This window comes from Scyliorhinus torazame, chromosome 5 (genome assembly GCF_047496885.1).
Source record: "Scyliorhinus torazame isolate Kashiwa2021f chromosome 5, sScyTor2.1, whole genome shotgun sequence".
NCBI classification, from domain to species: Eukaryota; Metazoa; Chordata; class Chondrichthyes; order Carcharhiniformes; family Scyliorhinidae; genus Scyliorhinus; species Scyliorhinus torazame.
This window is the reverse complement of record NC_092711.1, coordinates 159,952,853-159,967,759: the sequence shown is the minus strand read 5'-3', so window position 1 is coordinate 159,967,759 and position 14,907 is coordinate 159,952,853. Positions and strand designations below refer to the sequence as shown.

The window sequence follows — 14,907 nt, the reverse complement described above, 5'->3', positions numbered from 1 at the left end:
CCTTCTTTCAAGTAAGATGTTAAACTGAGGCCCTGTCTGCCCCACTCAGGTGGATGTTCCCACAGCCACTATTTTGAAGAAGAGCAGGGGAGTTATCCCCGGTGTCCAGGTCAATATTTATCCCTCAATCAACATCACTAAAAACAGATCATCTGCTCATTATCATATTGCTGTGTGTGGGATCTTTCTGCATGTAAATTAGCTGCTGTGTTTCCTACATTACAACAGTGACTACACGTCAAAAGTACTTAATTGGCTGTAAAGCACTTTGGGACATCGTGGGTGTGAAAGGTGCTATAGAAATGCAAGTTTTTAAATTGAAGGTTTATGTTATCTGATGTTGTTATCCGGAACTTTATTGATTTCAGCCACCCCCCAACTTACCAATTAATAAATTCAGACAAGACTTTAACCAATTAAGACAAAGGCAGTATTCTCTGGATAGTAAATTTAAAAATAAGTTTATTAAATGAAAAAGGTTTACTGAACAACTTTAAGACATTGACTTTTACAACTTCATGTGGGTGATCAGTCTGTAGAAGCGTAACCCTCTCTGGCTCCTTCTTTGACAGTAATTCTTGTGGAATTCAGCCTCGGGAGTCTGGCTCCTTCTTTGACAGTAATTTCCTTGGAACTCGACCTCGGGAGTCTTCGGTACTTGGCCAGCAAGGAAGACCTTCAGAACCTCTACTTTTATCCCCAAAGTGACCATTACCTCACGTCAGAGTTGGGCCTGTTGTAACATGACAATTGGTCAATTTGGTCACTAGATTAATTTAATTGGATCCTAATTACTGACACCACCTTCTCTCATTATCTCAGACAGGAATACAATAGAACTGTTTCACACTATCCCTTTATCTGATTCTATACAATCCCTTATTCATACAGTTTCAAATGTTGAGGCTAATCAGAGGTTGAAGGTCTCTCTTTCCAGTACATTTATCTTCATTGCACATTCTTCACATGCACAGCAATTAAGCTTTTACATTTTTACAGCAAATAAAACTCTTACTGTAACTACTGATTCATTATTGATTATTTAATTGTAACTCAATTAAGGCTCATTACTGAATCAGTCATCTGTTACTGACTGGTAGCCAATTAATACAGTAATCTTTAATTAATACATTTGGTTAATACAATATCCACTGGTTGAAAAAGACTTTTATGGAAGACAATCACTTTCTTTCTTACTAACTTTGATTGGATTGAACAATGAGTCTTAGACTTGAGCCAGACTTTGGCAGGATGATACCCTGTAGCTTTATAAAATTCTGGAACAATGTTACTTTAAACAGTTTCGCCTCATTCAGCAGTTTCTAGAAACAGTTTGGTTTATACAGAATGAATTTTTAAAATAAAGGTCCAGTTTCAGAATTTAACATGGCTTCCTTGACCTTGTTACTTATAACAGTGAAGTTGGACGAGTGATTGATTTTTTAAACAAAATATTATTAATGAGGCATACCCAGAATTTCCGACATTACAACAGTGACTAAACTTCAAAACTACTTCAAAGGCTGTAAAAAGCTTTAGGAGATTGTGTGGTCATGAAAGGTGTTGTAGAAATAGATATAGAATCCCTTGAGTGCAGAAGGAGGCCATTCAGCCCATCGAGTCGGCACCGACTCTTCCAAAGAGCACTCTACCCATATCCACGCACCCGTAACGAAAGAGAAAATGCTGGAAAATCTCAGCAGGTCTGGCAGCATCTGTGGGGAGAGAAAAGAGCTAACGTTTCAAGTCCAATGACTCTTTGTCAAAGTTAACAATCAGAGAATGTGGGGAATATTTATACTGTGGAGAATGAAAGATGAGTCATAGCCACAGAAACCCAGGGAAACGGGGTAATACTCCCCACATTCTCTGACTGTTAGCTTTGACAAAGAGTCATTGGACTCAAAACGTTAGCTCTTTTCTCTCCCTACAGATGCTGCCAGACCTGCTGAGATTGTTCAGCATTTTCTCTTTTGTTTCAGATCCCAGTATCCGCAGTAATTAGCTTTTATCCACTCACCCGTAACCCCATAACCTAACGTGCACATCCCTGGACAGTGAGGGGCAATTTATCAGGGCCAATTCTCCTAACCCATACATCTTAGGACTGTGGGAGGAAGCCAGAGCACTCAGTGGAAACCCACAGACACGGGAGAACGTACAAACCCCACACAGACAGTGACCAAGGTCAGAATTGAACGTGGGTCATGGTGGGGTGAGGCAACAGTGCTAACTACTGTGCCACTGTGCCGCTCAATTAAATGTAATTTATTTTTACAACTTGTCTTAACTTGGATATATCACACTCGGTCCACTCACGAAGATCACTTAAAGACTGAGACTTGATTTTATGTAACAACCATGTTTTTCACTGCATTTCAAATACCCTGTGAAAATCCAAACACAGTATCTCATGAAGGTATTAGATTTAAAACAGAATGACTTGTTGTGATTTGGGATTCACTGCCTGACAATGGTGCAGGAAGTAAATTCTACTGTAACTTTCAAAAGGGAACTGGACAGATTCTGCAGGAAAATAAACTTGCAGGGCGATGGGACCAATTAGACTGTTCATTCAAAGAGCTAGCATGGGAATGGTGGGCTTAATGGCCTCCTTCTTTGCCCTTTGATTCCTGTTTACATTTGAAGAAAATCTTAGACTTGAACCAGAGTTTGGCAGTATTTGGGAATTACCAGAAACCCACTTCCGAGGAGGGGGGTAGAAGCGGAGATGATGGAATGTTTCCAAAAGGAAATTGGATGGGCTTTTGAGGGAAATAAACCGACAGGGATACGGGAATAGAACAGGGCAACCATTTGATCAATAGAAATCTACAAGTTGTGAATCTTTGGAATTCTTTACCCCAGAGGGCTGTGGGAACTCAGTCATTGAGTGTGTTTAAAGCAGAGACTGACAGATTTCTAAATCCCAATAACACAAAGGGATATGGGGATAGTGTGGGGGGAAAGGCATTGAAGTGGATGATCAGCCATGATCGTATTGAATGGTGGAGCAGGCTCGACGGGCTGAATGGCCAACTCCTGCTCCTATGTTCCAATGATACAAAGATAGGTAGGAAAGTAAATTGTGAAGAGGACATAAGGAGGTTACAAAGGGATATAGATAGGTTAAGTGAATGCGGAAAAGATCTGTAAAATCGAGTATTATGTGAGAAAATGTGACATTGTCCATTTTGGCACAAAGAATAATAAAGCTTATTATCTAAATTGTGAGAGATTGCAGAGCTCTGAGACTCAGAGGGATCTGGATGTCCGAGAGCATGAATCCCAAAAGACAAGTATACAGGTACAGCAAGTAATTAGGAAAGCTAATAGAATGTTATTGTTTATTGTGAGGGGAATTGAATATAAAAGTAGGGAGGTGATGCTTCAGTTATACAGGACATTGTGGTGGGACCACATCTGGAGCACTGTGTACAGTATTGCTCTCATTTAAGGGATGATGTAAATGTGTTGGAAGCAGTTCAGAGAAGGTTTACTGGACTCATACCTGGAATTGGAGGCTGGTCTTATGAGGAATGATTGGACAGGCTGGGCTTGTGTCCGATAAGAGTTTTGGTGACTTGATTGAACCGTAGAAGATGCTGAGAGGCCTTGATGTGGAAAGGATGTTTCTTCGTGTGGGAGAATCTAGAAATTGGAGTCACTTTAAAACTAATAACTTGTCCACTTAAGGCAGAGGAGAACATTTTCTCTCCGAGGATCGCGAGTCTTTGGAACACTCTTCCTCAAAGGGCAGTGGAAACAGAGTCTGTGAATATTTTTAAGACAGAGCTGGATAGATTCTTGATAAGAAGGTGAAAGGTTATCGGGGGGGTCGCCGGGAATGTGGAGTTGAGGTTACAATCAGATCAGCCGTGAACTTATTGAATGGTGGAGCAGGCTCGAGGGGCCGAGTGGCCTACCCCTGCTCCTAATTCGTATGTTATCACACCTTTATAATAGATTGTAGCATTTGCCCTCCTACTGATGTCAGGCTAATGTCTGTGGTTCTCTGTTTTCTCTTTCCCTCCTTACACAGTGGGGTTACATTTACCACCTTCCAATCTGCAGGAACCATTCCAGAATCTATAGAATTTTGAAAGATGATCACCAATGTATCCACTATCTCTACAGCCACCTCTTTTAACACTCTGGAATGTGGAGCATCAGCTTTTGGGGATTTATTAACTTTCAATCCCATTAATTTCTCCAGTACTACTTTTTCACTAATACTAATCTCTTTCAGTCCCTCCTGCTCACGAGTTCCTTGGTTCTCTCGTGTTTTTGGGATGATTTCTGTATCTTCCTCTGTGAAACAGACACACATTGTTTAGTTTCTCTGCCATTTCCTTATTGCCCATTATAAACTCTCCTGTCTCTGCCTGGAATGGACCCACATTGGTCTTTGCTAATCTTTTCCTGTTCACATTCCCATAGGAGCTTTTCCAGTCGGTTTTTATGTTTCTCGCCAGTTTGCTCTCATATTCTATTTTCTCTTGATCAGTTTATTGATCCTTCTTTGCTGAATTCTAAAACAAGTTCACAATCCTTAAGCTTACACTTATTTTGGCCATTTTAAGAACCTCATCCTTTGATCTAATGAATTTTTAATATTTCTTGTTCGCCACAGTTGCATCACTTTTCCTGTCTCAGATTCACTGAAAGAGAAGAGAGAACGAAATGCAGCCCTGGGTGTAATTGAAGCAGAAACAATAACAGTAGAATCCATCACTGTAATCAATTGTGAACTTGTTGGTGTCTCAGCAGGGACGAGGAAACACAGAATCCCTTCCCACACTGAGAACAGGTGAACGGCCTCTCCCCAGTGTGAACTCGCTGGTGTGTCTGCAGGCTGGATAATTGAGTGAATCTCTTCGCACACTGAGAGCAGGTGAACGGCTTCTCCCGAGTGTGAACTCGCTGGTGTGTCTGCAGGCTGGATAATTGAGTGAATCCCTTCCCACACTGAGAGCAGGTGAACGGCTTCTCCCGAGTGTGAACTCGCTGGTGTGTCTGCAGGCTGGATAGTTGAGTGAATCCCTTCTCACACTGAGAGCAGGTGAATGGCTTCGCCCCAGCATGAACAAATGTGTGACTCCGCAGGTTGGATAAGTCAGTGAATCCCTTCCCACACTGAGAGCAGGTGAACGGCCTCTCTCCAGTGTGAACTCGCTGGTGTGCCCGCAGGTTGATTAACTGACTGAATCCCTTCTCACACTGAGAGCAGGTGAACGGCCTCTCCCCTGTGTGATCTCGCTGGTGTGCCCGCAGGGTGATTAACTGACAGAATCCCTTCCCACACTGAGAGCAGGTGAACGGCCTCTCCCTAGCATGAACACGCTGGTGTATCTTCAGGCTGGACAACTGAGTGAATCCCTTCCCACACTGAGAGCAGGTGAACGGCCTCTCCCCAGTATGAATTCGCTGATGTAAATTCAGGCGAGATAACTGAATGAATCCCTTCCCACACTGAGAGCAGGTGAACGGCCTCTCCCCAGTGTGAATTCGCTGATGTAAATTCAAGCTAGATAACTGAGTGAATCCCTTCTCACATTGAGAGCAAGTGAATGGCCTCTCCCCAGTGTGACTACGTCGATGAATCTCCAGCTCTGATGGGACTCTGTATCCCTTCCCACAGTCCCCACATTTCCACGGTTTCTCCATATTTTGGGTCTCCTCGAGTCTCTCCAGGTTGGACTATCAGTTGAAGCTTTGACCGCACACAGAACACGTGTACGGTCTCTCCTCGCTATGAAAGGTGCAATGTTTTTTCAGGCTGTGTAACTGGTTAAAGCTCTTTCCAGTCAGTGCGTGTGTCTCGGTGCTTTTCCAATCACAATGAAATCTTTTGAAGCAAACAGGTTGGGCAAACATTACTCCTTCTAGATAATGGCCGATGAATCGAGTGACTGTCAGAACTAGGCGGATGTTTGAGATTTCGGTCTGTAAATCCTATCTTTTAACATTCTGTAAAAGGAGTTTACAAAAGACATCACTGTCAGTGCAGGATAGAAATTCAGAACTGACAATTATAGTTTCTCTGGAACATTCTTTCCTCTCTTGATCCCCAAAAGTTGCAAATCTCCATCCCACACACTCTCCCTCCATTCTCACTCTGCTGTATCTAATATTCACTCTCCCAATTCTCCTGATGGTGCTGATTCAGGCTGATTGACAGATCCATGCTCACTGCTTCCTGTCCTGGACACAGATCATAACAAACAGGTGCTGCAGTCGGTCATTCAGCCCATCGAGCCTGCTCAACCATTCAATGGGATCAGTGGCTGATCTACCTCAGCACCATTTTCCCACACATATCCCCCATATCCCGTGGTATGTTCAATATTGAGAAACCTGCCAATTTCTGACTTGCAAATACTTGATGACTGAGGCTCCACAGTCCTCTGGGGTAGAGAATTCCAAAGCTTCACTACATTGTCTTTAAATTCATTGACGATCCCAGCCCCGTGTCACTGTCCATGTGGAGTCTGCACATTCTCCCCGTGTCTGCATGGGTCTCATCCCCACAATGTAAAACGATGTGCAGGGTCGGTGAAATGGCCATGCTAAATTGCCCCTTAATTGGGAAAAAAAGAATTGGGTACTCTAAATTTTTTAAAATAAATTAATTTACAGGATTGGGGCGTCGCTGGTTAGGCCAGTATTTGTTGCCCATCCCTAGTTGCCCTTCAGAAAGTGATGATAAGTGGCCTCCTTGCACACCCACTGTGCTGTTAGGAAGGGAGTTCCAGGATGTTGCCCCAACGACAGTGAAGGAACGGCGATATATTTTCAAGTCGGTCTGGTGAGTGACTTGGAAGGGAACCTCCAGGTGGTGGGGTTCCCAGGTATCTGCTGCTCTTGTCCTAGATGGTAGTGATCGTTTTGCTGAGCACCTTAGGTCTGTGCACATTCAGGACCCTGACCTTCCCGTTGCTTGCCATTTTATTTATTTATTTATATAAATTTGAAGTACCCAATTAAGGGACAATTTTACCGTGCCAATCCTCCTACACTGCACATCTTTGGATTGTAGGGGCAAACGCCAAGCAGACACGAGGAAAATGTGCATACTCCACATGGACAGTGATCCAGAGCCGGGATCGAACCTGGGACCTCGGCGCCGTGAGGCAGCAGTGATTAACCACTGTGCCACCGTGCTGTCCCTGCTTGCCATGTTAACACAAGACCCTGCTCCCATGCCTGCCCTTGGCTTGTTGCAATGTTCCAGTGACGCTCAACACAAACTGGAGGAACAACATATCATCTTCCGGTTCGGCACGCTACAGCCTTCCGGTCTCAACATCAAATTCAACAACTTCAGATGATTAGCTCTACCCCACCTCAACCCCTTTGTTTTCATTCCATTCCATTTTAACTGTCTATTACCTTTTCTTTCTTTCTTGTCTTTCTTCATATATATATATTTGCCCCTCACTCTTTCCCCCTATCTTATCCTCCCTTTCTTTACCTTTTGTTTCCTTTCCTTCCCCCCCTTTTTCTCATTTTACCGCTCTCCCAACCATGTCCCCCCTCCCCCCACATCTACATCTGTCAAAGCTTACCCTCTGATTTTAGTTTCCCTGCTGTTTGGTCTTTCACACCTTTTATTCTTTCTGGGGACTGCCATTATAATCTTTATTTTATTAATAATCTTTATTGTCACAAATAGAATTACATTAACACTGCAATGAAGTTACTGTGAAAAGCCCCAGTCGCCACATTCCGGCACGTGTTCGTGTACACAGAGGGAGAATTCAGAATGTCCAAATTACCTAATGGCACATCTTTTGGGACTTTTGGGAAGGAACCGGAGCACCCGGAGAAAACCCACACAGACATTGGGAGAACATGCAGACTCCGCACAGTGACCTAAGCCGGGAATTAAGCCTGGGACCCTGGCGCTCTGAATCCACAGTGCTAACCACTGTGCTACTGTGCTGTCCTTTAGCACTCTTTTTCCTTTGTTTCTGTGGTTCTGACTCATCTTTCTTTCCCTCGCCCGACAGTATAAATATCTCCCACTTTCTATCTTTTTTCCCTTTGACAAAGGGTCATCTGGACTCGAAAACATTAGCTCTTTTCTCTCCTTACAGATGCTGCCAGACTGGCTGAGATTTTCCAGCATTTTCTCTTCTGGAAATATATAATGTAGCTCTACAGTACTATATTACACAACTGGAAATAATAATAAATGTGCTTTATTACAGAACCAATAATATATCTAATCTGTATGATGTAACAACACTACACATATTTCAATCCAAAATTAATTTACTGTCCCCTTAAATGTCAGCCATCTCCTGGGGAAATAGCCCATTAATTGTGAACACTAGGAAAGAGACCATCAGGGGCAGCAAGGTAGCACAGTGGTTAGGCGGGTTGCTTCACAGCTCCAGGGTGCCAGGTTTGATTCCCGGCTTGGTTCACTGTCTGTGCGGAGTCAGCACGTTCTCCCCTTGTCTGCGTGGGTTTCCTCCGGGTGCTCCGGTTTCCTCTTACAGTGCAAAGATGTGCAAGTTAGATGGATTGGCCATGATAAATTGCCCTTCGTGTGCAAAAGGTTTAGGTGAGGTTACTGGGTTACGGGGTGGGTTTAAGTGGGGTGGTCTTTTCAAGGGCCGGTGCAGACTCAATGGGACAATTGGCCTCCTTCTGCACTGAGTATTCTATGAATCCTTTTAGCCAGACAGATAAATGTGTCAAGCTGAGGGAGCAAAGGATGTCAATGTCTTTGAGAGAGAGAGACCTGGGCCAAGCTTTGCAGAGTCTGCACCCTCCCTGGATTCACTTCCTTTCCCTTCAGTTGCTGCAAGTGAACGATTGAAGGTCAGAATGAGAAACGAAATGGAAAGGAGGAGAAAAGAAAGTGTTTTACTCACAGATGTTGGGCACAGCAGGACGTTTCAGTCTGCATGAAGCTGGAACGTCATTAACACAACGCCCGCGCACTGATTGGCTGGAGGACTACAGTCATTCCATTCCTCCAACTCTTCCCATTGGTTGCTGGCCGACTGGAAAAAAAGCAACGGATGTCACGTGGTCGTAGATGCCCTTTTGACCTAAATGGCAATGCACATCTTTTCCTCTCCTTTGGACATGAGCAGTCCCTGTCCGTCCGTCCCCCGGCGCTGTGGATAGAGCGGTTTCCCGGCGCGGGGGACTATGGGAAATTCAGCCGCCAGTACCCATCCGTAGCCCAGTCACCAAACTCCTGGGACTGGGATAAAAGGGGGGAGGGGGGGGGGAGGAGAGAAAGAGGGCGCAGGGACCCCACCCTGACACAAAGCACATGTGGGTAGTCACTGGGTTTGATTGTGACGTCCCACTGAGAAAACAGTTTGTTAACTTTAGACACCTGGGTGACATATTGGGGACGGCAATAGGTGCGAGTGAAACTGAACCCGAGAGTCAGCATCTTCAGGGGAGGAGAATTGGGGGAAAGCAGGAGGAGGATAGTGGGATGAATTAGTGTTACAGTCAATAGGGAGGGAGTGTGTGGAGGCAGTCAGAGAGAAGTAGTATTTCTGTCACATGATCATGAGCATGGACAATTTTATCAAATCATTTGTGAAACCTGGATTTACAATGTCCGTGAAAACATCTTGGGATATTGAATTACATTAAATGTGCTGTATAAATGCAGATTAATCTGTTATTGAAGGCCGTCACTTGAGCTCCTCTACTACCCTGAACACCAAGTCCCCGATCATGAACAGTCTGATTAACCAGCTTCTTCACACAGTTCAGACCAGCCCACCCATTCTCAGTGAATCTGCTTTTCTCAGACTCCCATGTAACTCCATCCCTGCTCTCACTGCGCTGAACTCAAGTGCGAACAAATCATTTATGTCTTCAGATTTTTAGTGCGGGAGGTTAAATCTATCAGGAGACAATGAATAGGCCGGGTCACTCCTCTCTTCAAAACACAAGGCTTAGGGGCTAATGGAGGGCTGTAAATTATGAAAGATTTTGATACACATGGAGAATGTTTTCACTTGTAAGGGTAAGAGAAAAACTAGAAGCTATGAATGTGAGATAATCTAATCAGGAATTCAGGAGAAACTTCTTCCCCAGAGAGTGGTGGGATTGTGGAACTCGCTACCACAGGGATTGGTGGAGATGAACAACATCGATATATTTATGGGGAAGCTGGATGAACATGAGGGAGAAATGATCGAGTCAGATGGGAAAGCATGAGAGGAGACTCAAGTGAAGTCTAAACACTGGCATGGATTGGTTGGGCTGTTTCTGTGCTGTATATTCAATGTAATTTCGCCTGGTATTGCCTTTAACTCTCACATAGTCGATTCCAGGTTAAAGTGAAACAGTTTCACTCCCAGAAACATTTCAGCTCATTGTTTCCAGCTATTGTCCAATCAGTGCCTCTTGTCAGTCAAGTGTCCGTGTGAGGAGTCAAGGTATTCAATTCAACTCATGTAATTTGTACCAATGTATCTTTGAAGAGCAGATCTTTTTTTCAAATGGACTGGATTATTTAAATTTATTAGGTTTTACTCAATTCTTTAAAGTGCTTGATTATCAGACAGTCTTATTCAAATCGGAGAGATTGTTTTATTCAAGACAAAGTAGGGACATGATCAGCACCCCTTTCACCATCTCCACCATTGATACCCAGTGGCAGCAGTGTGCAGAAACTACAAGCGGCACAGTAGCACAATGGTTAGCACCATTGCTTCACATCGCCAGGGACCGAGGTTTGAATCCCGGCTTGGGTCACTGTCTGTGAGGAGTCTGCACATTCTCCCTGTGTGTGCGTGGGTTTCCTCTAGGTGCTCCGGTTTCCTCCCAGAAGTCCTGAAAGATGTGCTGTTCGGTGAATTGGACATTCTGGATTCTCCCTCAGTGTACCCGAACAGGCGCCGGTGTGTGTTAATGTAAGCCTACTTGTGACAATAATAAAGATTATTCTATTAATCTCCCAAGATTTTATTTTTTTAAAAAATATATTTTATTAAAGTTTTCAAACGCAATTTTTCCCCCTTACAAATCAACAAAAACGGTAACATGATAACTGATAGATAACATGGTTTAAATAAAATAGTGAACTAACAATATAACACAAAATAGTGCTCCCCCCCTGCCCCTTCACCCCCTCTAGAACAAAAACAATTTACCCCCCCCCTCCCTCTGGGCTGCTGCTGGCTATCTATTTTCCCCCTAATGTTCCGCTAGATAGTCGAGGAACGGTTGCCACCGCCTGGAGAACCCCTGAGCCGATCCTCTCAGCACAAACTTAATCCGCTCCAGTTTTATGAACCCTGCCATGTTGTTTATCCAGGCCTCCACACCGGGGGGTTTCGCTTCCTTCCACATGAGTAAAATCCTTCGCCGGGCTACTAAGGCCGCAAAGGCCACAATATCGGCCTCTTTCGCCTCCTGCACTCCCGACTCATCCGCTACCCCAAATATAGCTAACTCCCAGCTTGGCTTGACCGGGACCTTCACCACCTTCGAGATCACTCCCGCCACTCCCCTCCAATACCCCTCCAGTGCCAGACACGACCAAAACATGTGTGTGTGGTTCGCCGGGCTTCCCCCGCACCTCCCGCACTTGTCCTCCACTCCGAAGAACCTGCTCAACCTCGCTCCCGTTATGTGTGCTCTATGTAGCACCTTAAATTGGACCAGGCTAAGCCTGGCACACGAGGAAGAGGAATTTACCCTACTTAGGGCATCAGCCCACAAACCCTCCTCAATCTCCTCCCTGAGCTCTTCTTCCCATTTTCCTTTCAGTTATTCTACCAGCTCCTCCCCCTCTTCTCTCATCTCCCGGTATATTTCGGACACTTTGCCCTCCCCGACCCACACCCCCGAAAGCACTCTATCCTGGATCCCCTGTGTCGGGAGCAGCGGAAATTCCCTCACCTGTTGTCCCGTGAACGCCCTCACCTGCATATACCTAAAGATATTCTCCGGAGGCAGCTCATACTTTTCCTCTAGCGCTCCCAAGCTCGCAAACGTCCCATCTATAAATAAGTCTCCCACTCTCCTAATTCCTGCCCGGTGCCAGCTCTGGAACCCTCTGCCCAACCTCCCTGGGGCAAACCTATGGTTGTTCCTGATCGGGGACCACACCGAGGATCCCAGTACACCCCTCTGTCGCCTCCATTGCCCCCAGATACTTAATGTTGCCGCCACCACTGGGTTCGTGGTAAACCTTTTCGGGGAGAGCGGTAGTGGCGCCGTCACCAGCGCTTTTAAGCTTGTTCCTTTACAGGACGCCATCTCCAGCCTTTTCCACGCCGCCCCCTCTCCCTCTATCATCCACTTACGGATCATCGCCACATTGGCGGCCCAGTAATAGTCGCCCAAATTCGGCAACGCCAGTCCCCCTCTGTCCCTGCTACGTTGCAGGAACCCCCTCCTTACCCTCGGGGCCTTCCCTGCCCACACGAAGCTCATGATGCTCCGATCTATTTTCTTGTAAAAGGCCTTAGTGATCAATATAGGGAGACATTGAAACACAAATAGTAACCTCGGGAGGACCATCATCTTAATCGCCTGCACTCTGCCCGCCAGTGACAGCGGCTGCATATCTCACCTTTTGAAATCTTCTTCCATTTTCTCCACCAGCCGAGTCAGATTGAGTCTGTGTAAGGTTCCCCAGCTCCTGGCTATCTGAATCCCCAGGTATCGGAAGTTTCTTTCCACTATCCTTAGCTGCAGGCCATCTATCCCTCTACTCTGGTCCCCAGGGTGTATCACGAAAAGCTCACTCTTTCCCATGTTAAGCCTATATCCTGAGAAATCTCCAAACTCCCTCAATATCTGCATAACCTCTGTCATTCCCCCCACTGGATCCGCCACATACAGCAGTAGGTCATCTGCGTAGAGTGACATTCGGTATTCCTCTCCCCCTCTAACCACCCCTCTCCATTTCCTGGAGTCTCTCAGCACTATGGCCATTGGTTCAATTGCCAGCGCGAACAGTAATGGGGACAGCGGGCACCCCTGTCTTGTTCCCCTATGTAGTCGAAAATACTCCGATCTTTGCCGATTTGTGACTACACTTGCCATTGGGGCCCCATAGAGGAGTTTAACCCAGCTGACAAACCCCTACCCGAACCTCCTCAGCACCTCCCATAGATACTCCCACTCTACCCTATCAAATGCCTTCTCTGCATCCATCGCCGCCACTATCTCTACCTCCCCCTCTGATGTGGGCATCATTATCACCCCCAATAGCCGCCGCACGTTGACATTCAATTGTCTCCCCTTTACGAACCCTGTCTGATCTTCGTGCACCACTCCCGGGACACAATCCTCTATCCTCATTGCCAGCACTTTTGCCAACAACTTGGCGTCCACATTCAGAAGCGAGATAGGCCTATAAGACCCGCATTGCAGCGGGTCTTTATCTCGCTTCAGGATTAGTGATATCGTCGCCTCCGACATTGTCGGGGGTAGAGTCCCCCCTTCTCTGGCCTCGTTAAAGGTTCTTACCAGCAGCGGGGCCAACAAGTCCACGTATTTCCTGTAAAATTCCACCGGGAACCCATCAGGTCCCAGGGCCTTCCCTGCCTGCATGTTCCCCAGCCCTTTGGTCATCTCGTCCACCCCAATTGGCGCCCCCAGGCCTGCCACCTCCTGCTCCTTCACCCTCAGGAACCTTAGTTGGTCCAGAAACTGCTGCATCCCCTCTTTTCCCTCCGGGGGTTGGGACCTATATAACCTCTCATAAAAGGTCTTAAACACCTCATTCACCTTCCCTGCTCTCCGCACCGTAGTTCCCGTTTCATCCCTAACTCCCCCCATTTCCCTCGTCGCTGTCCTCTTACGAAGCTGGTGGGCCAACAGGCGACTCGCCTTTTCCCCATATTCATATCTCATCCCCTGTGCCTTCCTCCACTGTGCCTCTGCCTTCCCTGTGGTCAGCAGGTCAAACTCCGTTTGGAGTCTTCGCCTCTCCCTATATAGTCCTTCGTCCAGGGCCTCCGCATATCTTTTATCCACACTCAAGATCTCCCCCAGTAATCTTTCCCTCTCTTTGGCCTCTGTTTTCCCCTTGTGAGCCCTGATGGAGATCAACTCTCCCCTGACCACTGCCTTCAGTGCTTCCCATACTACCCCCACTCGCACCTCCCCATCGTCATTGGCTTCCAGGTACCTTTCGATACATCCCCGCACCCTTCCGCAGACTCCCTCATCCGCCAATAATCCCACATCCAGTCGCCAGAGTGGGCGCTGTTCCCTCTCCTCTCCTAGTTCCAGATCCACCCAACGTGGGGCATGGTCTGAAACAGCTATGGCCGAGTACTGGGTTCCTTCCACTCCTCGAAATCAGTGACCTTCCCAGAACGAAGAAATCTATCCGGGAGTATACCTTATGGACATGGGAGAAAAAGGAGAACTCTTTGGCCAGCGGCCTGGCAAATCTCCACGGATCCACTCCCCCCATTTGGTCCATAAACCCCCTAAGCACCTTGGCCGCTGCCGGCCTTCTTCCGGTCCTGGATCTAGATCTATCTAACCCTGGGTCTAACGCGGTGTTGAAGTGCCCCCCCCATTACCAGGTTTCCTGCCTCCAGGTCCGTGATACGTCCCAGCATCCGCTTCATAAATCCCGCATCATCCCAGTTCGGGGCATATACGGTGACCAGCACGACCTCCATTCCCTGCAGTCTGCCACTCACCATCACATACCTGCCCCCGCTGTCCGCTACAATGTTCCTAGCCTCGAATGACACCCGTTTCCCCACCAGTATGGCCACCCCTCTATTCTTTGCGTCCAGCCCTGAGTGGAACACCTGTCCCATCCATCCTTTCCTTAACCTAACCTGGTCTGCCACCTTCAGATGCGTCTCTTGAAGCATGGCCACGTCTGCCTTCAGTCCTTTTAAGTGCGCGAACACTCGGGCCTCTTAATCGGCCCATTTAGGC

General features: G+C 46.5%; 1 long non-coding RNA gene across 1 annotated transcript; it reads right to left on the bottom strand.

Annotated features, from left to right (window-relative positions):
• Positions 1-445: 445 nt before the first annotated feature.
• On the bottom strand, positions 446-9,036 carry LOC140422222 (uncharacterized). Its single transcript, XR_011947323.1, has 2 exons — positions 8,886-9,036; positions 446-733 (listed from the first exon to the last, which is right to left on the bottom strand). It is a non-coding gene; the product is annotated as an uncharacterized lncRNA (long non-coding RNA).
• Between the last annotated feature and the right edge of the window lie 5,871 nt (positions 9,037-14,907).